Source organism: Notechis scutatus, chromosome Z, assembly GCF_049901735.1.
Source record: "Notechis scutatus isolate UNSWTSFEM ecotype Mainland chromosome Z, rNotScu1.2, whole genome shotgun sequence".
NCBI classification, from domain to species: Eukaryota; Metazoa; Chordata; class Lepidosauria; order Squamata; family Elapidae; genus Notechis; species Notechis scutatus.
The window spans coordinates 96,274,098-96,280,097 of record NC_142025.1 but is presented as its reverse complement, the minus strand read 5'-3'; positions in this window follow the sequence as shown (position 1 = coordinate 96,280,097).

The following is a 6,000-nucleotide window of genomic DNA, read 5'->3' as shown; positions in this document are numbered from 1 at the left end:
TCCCTGACAGATTGTCTGATTGGCAAATCAAGAGAAAGAATTCGAAGCCCTGCCTTTTTCACTCCCTCATTTGAGAGAGGGGGGAAAGGGTGCGGCGTTGAGCAATGGGCATTAAGCAGAGAGGCGTTATCGCCGATTAGAAGAAATATATGTCTGTGACGTAAGTTCAGGAAACCTCCAGAAACGATCTTGTACAACTCCTATTACATTCCACTTTAATGTCTGGAGATGATGAGAGTTATGCTATATCCAAATATAGAGCGGTAGCATTGAAGAGTGCCTGGTTGGAGAGAATGGCATATGTGGAACAATATTATGCCCTTATCTTCTTGTCTTGCGTATGGTGGGGAAGGTGGAATGTAGTTTAAAGCAGACATTAGTAACAGTAAACATTTTGTACTTCCTCCCAAGTATATTTTAAAAATCTGCCATTCCCTGATTCAGATATTTTGATGTTTGTTATTATCTTAAACTTGTTTATATTTAAGTTGCAATCTCTGCCTTATCTAACTATTATCACTGTGTGTATGTGTGATGAGCAACTCTGTATTCAGGGAGGGAAATCCTATGCTTAGAAGACCTTATTTGCCACTTCTGAGAAAGGATAGGGGTAAGGATACAAAGTTGGAAGGGACGTTGGAGGTCCTCTAGTCCCAACCCCTTGCTCAACCCTATACCATTCCAGACAAATGGTTATCCAATCTCTTCTTAAAAACTTCCAGTGTTGAAGCATTCACAACTTCTGGAGGCATTGATTAATTGTTAATAAGTATTTATTTAAAGATAGTGTTACCCATCACAAATAGGTTTTGTGTGTGTGTGTGTGCACTGCATACAAACATATACAGATTCATGTACATATATATGTAAAGATATGTGAAAAAAGAAACATCTGAGTTATATAGTTTTACAAATCAGGACATAGTAAAAATCATTTTGTCCTTGCCTATTCTTAAAAATAGATAAATGCAACCTCAGTTGACCATCACCTGACATATTACACCATGACATCATTTATTTTACAAAAAGAAAGCCAATATGCAGAAGCTATGTGTGAAAAACTAAGTACACACTTACTGGTTTTATATATATGAAGAGGCTAAGTAGCAGCCAACTGCTGCTAATCAAGTGCCTTGATTAATCAGCAAGTGTAACTACCTCTATAAAAGCTGAAGTTTTAGGAGTATACTTGTCCCCAGTATTGAGATATGTATTAACACAATGGTGAACAGTAAAGATGTTACCTATGATCTTAAGCAATTGTTGCTGCCCATCAATTTGGGAAGGGTTATAAAACCATTTCCAAACAATATAAAGCCCATCATTCTACAGTGAAGAAGATAATTCACAAGTGGAAAACATTTAACACAGTTGCCACAAGACAGTGTACCTCCCAGCAAATCTACCCCAAGGTCAGACAGTGCACAGTTCAAAGAAATTGCAAAAAAATCCAAGAGTTACATCTCAGATTCTATAGGCCTCTATTGGCAGGTTAAATGTTGAAGTTCATGATATAGTAGTACAATTTTAAAAAGACTGGACAAGTATTCCTTGTTTGGAAGGGTTGCCAGGACAAAGCCTCTTCTCTCTAAAAGGGGGCGTGCATAAGCGCACCAACGTGCCTACCGTCCCTGTCCTATTGTTTCTCTTATTCTTTTATTTTTCTTATATGTACCCATTTCATATATTCACAACTATGTATACACTTGTACTTATTATCTTGTAAACAATTGACAAATCAAATAAATAAATAAATAAATAAATAAAACATAGCAGCACAGCTTACGTTTGCCAAGTTGCATGTAAACAAATCACAAGACTTCTGAAACAACTGTCCTTTGGATAGATGAGACCAAAGTGGAGATGTTTGGCCATAATGCACAGTGCCACATTTGACAAAAAGCAAACACGGCATATCAGCACAAAGATTTCATACCAACTTTCAAACTGATGGTGGAGGGGGTGATGATTTGGGCTTGTTTTGCAGCCACAGGACCTGGGCATCTTGCTGTCATGAACTACTCTGTATACCAAAGTATTCTAGAGTCAAATGTAAGACCATCTGTTCAACCGAATGGCTGAAAAATAAATGAAGATGTTGCAATGACTCAATTGAAGTTCTGACCTCAACCTGATTGATATGCTGTGGCAGGACCTCAGGAGAGTCTTGCATAAACAAATCACAAATTTCAGTGAACTGAATGTTATAAACAAAAGTGGGCCCAATTCTTACACAGCAATGTGAAAGGCTAATAAAATAGAACATAAAATAATTACTTCAAATTATTGCTGGTAAAGGTGGTTCTACAAGTTATTGAATCATAAGGTATACTTCATTTTTCATACATGGCTTCTCCATTTTGACTTTCTTTTTATAAAATAATGATGACATGATGTAATATGTCAAATGATGTCCATCTGAGGTTGTATACAGTATACCTACTATTAATAACTGCTAAGGATTAGATGATTTTTACTAGGTCCTGATAGGTAAAACCATAGAACTCATGGCTGTAAAGTTTCCCCTGAGAATCGTGTCTGATTCTTGGGTGAGGAAATGCTCATCCACAACTCACAGCCTGAAAGTATGATGATTCAGATGTTGTCTGAAGATGCTTTTGTGGTCATGTGCCTGACATAACTATATGACAAAAGTACATGGAACACTGTTACCTTCCAACAAAGTTGTACCTATTTATCTATTTGCATTTACGTTCTTTCGAATTGCTAGTTTGGCAGGACCCAGGGTCAGTAATGGAAGCTCACTTCATCACACAGTAAAGGTAAAGGTTTCCCTTGCACATATGTGCTAGTTGTTTCCGGCTCTAAGGGGCAGTGCTTATCTCTGTTACAAAGCCAAAGAGCCAGTGCTGTTTGAAGATGTCTCACAGAATGCTGTTACCTTCCCACCAAAGTGGTCCCTATTTTTCCACTTGCATTTTTACATGCTTTTGAACTGCTAGGTTGACAGAAGCTGGAACAAGTAATGGGAGTTCACTCTGTTACACGGTACTAGGGATTCGAACTGTCAAACCGCTGACCTTTCTGATTAACAAGCTCAGTGTCTTAGCCACTGAACCACCACGTCTCTCATCACACGGTATTTGGTCTCAAATTGCCAACCATCCAGTCCACAAGCCCAGCATATTAACTGCTCAGCCACCACGCCCCCATACATGCATACAAACAAACATCCATATGGATTTCCTTTCTCCAGTTGCAACATGCTTTTCTATTTTCCTAGATTCCTGTTTAATAGAAAATAAGAATGTGCCCTTCTCTTTACTCCTGTGCTCCCAAACTGCAATACTATTCCTATTTAATTGCAAGTGGATTATAAGAATATTTTTATAATATTAAATGTTTAATCAATTCACTTGCAAAGGAATATTAATATCAAGCTAAACAATTCTTTTGGAATGGCCACTGTGATAGACAATTATTGGTGTATCTTCTGTATTTCATTTTCTACTTGAATAATCCAATGACTTTGTGAGTTTTGTGCTTGGCCATCTGAACAGTTTGTAACAACAAATACTTTGTGGATGGTAAAACATTCCTTTCCCCATTTCAATAAGATTACAGATATGCTCACTTGCCAAAATAGTTGGATATTCCTGGCTTTATTCTCAAGGTCTTATAGGAGCTAAGAAGTGGACCTTGTTTCCTATTATTGATTTATATGTAGCAGACAATTGTTATGAATAAATATGTGTGTGTGTGTGTGTGTGTGTGTGTGTTTAAACACACACACACACACACATGCTTGTCTGGAAAGAGACTCCATATTTATTTCTATGTAGTTATAACAGAATAACTGAGTTGGAAGGGACCTTGGAGGTCTTCTAGTGCAGGGATCCCCAACCTTTTCGACGCCGCGGCCCGGTTCCAGCGTCAGCTGGGCGCCGCGCCCGGTTCCGGCGTCAGCTGGCGCCGCCATCTTTTGACGAAAATCACTTCCGGTGACATCACCGGAAGTGATTTTCGTCAAAAATGCGGCGAGCGCTCCGGTGAGCTTTTTCGGTAGAAATGGCTTTCTACCCGAAAAGCTCACCGAAAGCGCTGGCGCCGCCATCTTTTTGATGAAAAATTGCTTTTTTACCAAAAAGATGGCGGCGCCCAGCAACCAGCGGCCCAGTAAGACTTGTTCTGCGGCCCGGTACCGGTCCGCGGACCGGCGGTTGGGGACCCCTGTTCTAGTGCACAAGCAGGAAACCCTATACTATTTTGGATAAATGGCTGTTTAACCTCATCTTAAAAACCTCCAGTGATGGAGCACCCACAATTTCTGGAGAGAAGCCATTTACTGGTTAATTGTTCTCATTGTCAGGGAAGTTTTTATTCTAGTTGTTTCTCTCCTCAATTAGTTTCCACCCATTGCTTCCTGTCCTGCCTTCTGGTGCTTTAAAGAATAGGCTGATTCCCTCTTCTTTGTGGCTGTCCCTGAAACACTGCTACTGGTCACCCCTTGATCTCCTTTTCACTAGACTAGACATACCCAATTCATGCAGCCCTTCATTATAAGTTTTAGTATCCAGCCCCCTAATCATCTTTATTGCTCTTCTCTGCACTAGTTCATGAATGTTTTTCACACATATATTTGATTTTGTAATCCAATCTAAAAATAAAATATATTCATATAAAATATTTATAGATCTGTTTAGTATGAATTATCCCATCTTTTAGAATAATAGAAAATTGGGCTAGTGGTGACTTTTAAAGTAATGAAAGTAGTTTAGGCTATAGGCCATATTTGACTAATACACCAATGGGTGTTTTTTTTAAAACAATGGTCTATTCAGTTAATTCCAAGTTTTTGCTTTACATAACACAATGGGACCACATGAACTTTTTAATTCAACATGTTAGACTAAAATATGATTGAGTCCTCTTGGTTTAGTGTGCTTTGTGAATGTAGCCATTATCTCTCAAAATAAACTCAAGTGACAAGGAATAGTAAACAAACTTGATTGCATTAAGTACGATTTCAGCAACAGAATGGTCAACGTCTGGAACTCACTACCTGATTCTGTTGTCACATGCTCAAACCCCACTCTTTTACCCTCAAACTAACCTCTGTCGACCTCACCCCATTCCTAAGAGGTCTGTAAGAGGCATGCATAAGCACACAATTGTGCCTACGGTCCCTGTCCTATTGTTCTTATTTAATGTATTTAAACTTATGTTTATTCTTACTTCTATTATATTGTAAGCGTTTGACAAAATAAATAAATAAAATAAAATATGAAGCCACTGAGAAATGAAGAAGTACAGAATGCCATCATGGTAGTTTCTGGTTTGTAATTGCAATAGATTGATTATAGTTATGTCTGTGTTACACACCTGGCACACAAAAACTAATAGAGACAGAGCCCTTTATCTCTTAGAGTAAAGCTCCACTTCTGATAATTAGTAGTTGGATATCTGTATAGTTTTCTCCCATCAAAAGATTAGCATGTCCAATTTTGTGCCCCTAATTGGTGTTATTTTATAATTGACCTGTAGGGGTCGTTTCAAGGCAAGGAAAATAGATCTTTGGCTTTGTTAGCTTCAAAATAAAACAAATTTAGTTTGCCTACCACATCTTCTACCCTAAAAACTGTTATGCCTCATGTATAGAAAATGTTTCAGAGTATTTTCTGGTAACTAAATTTTCTGTAAGCAAAAAGTAACATTTATTCTGGTTTAGAACACAGAAGAGATACAAATAAACAGCATTACATGGATTATACAAACATATAGAATTAATTCAAGCAATTTTATGTTTATGTTTTCTAATTTTTAAAATTCCTCATTTTTGGGTTTCTTTTTTAGAAAGATATTGACATTATCTAAGTCTTTGGAAAATAATGATGGATTAGGTTAGAATCAGCTGTCTGTTCTCTGGGGTAGGTGATGAAATGAAATGCCCCTCCATGTCTTATTAGGAACAGAGAAGGCCAATGTTGCCAAGATAAAGGCAACTGTGCTTCTGGTTGCTAGGAGATGTAGGTCCCATCA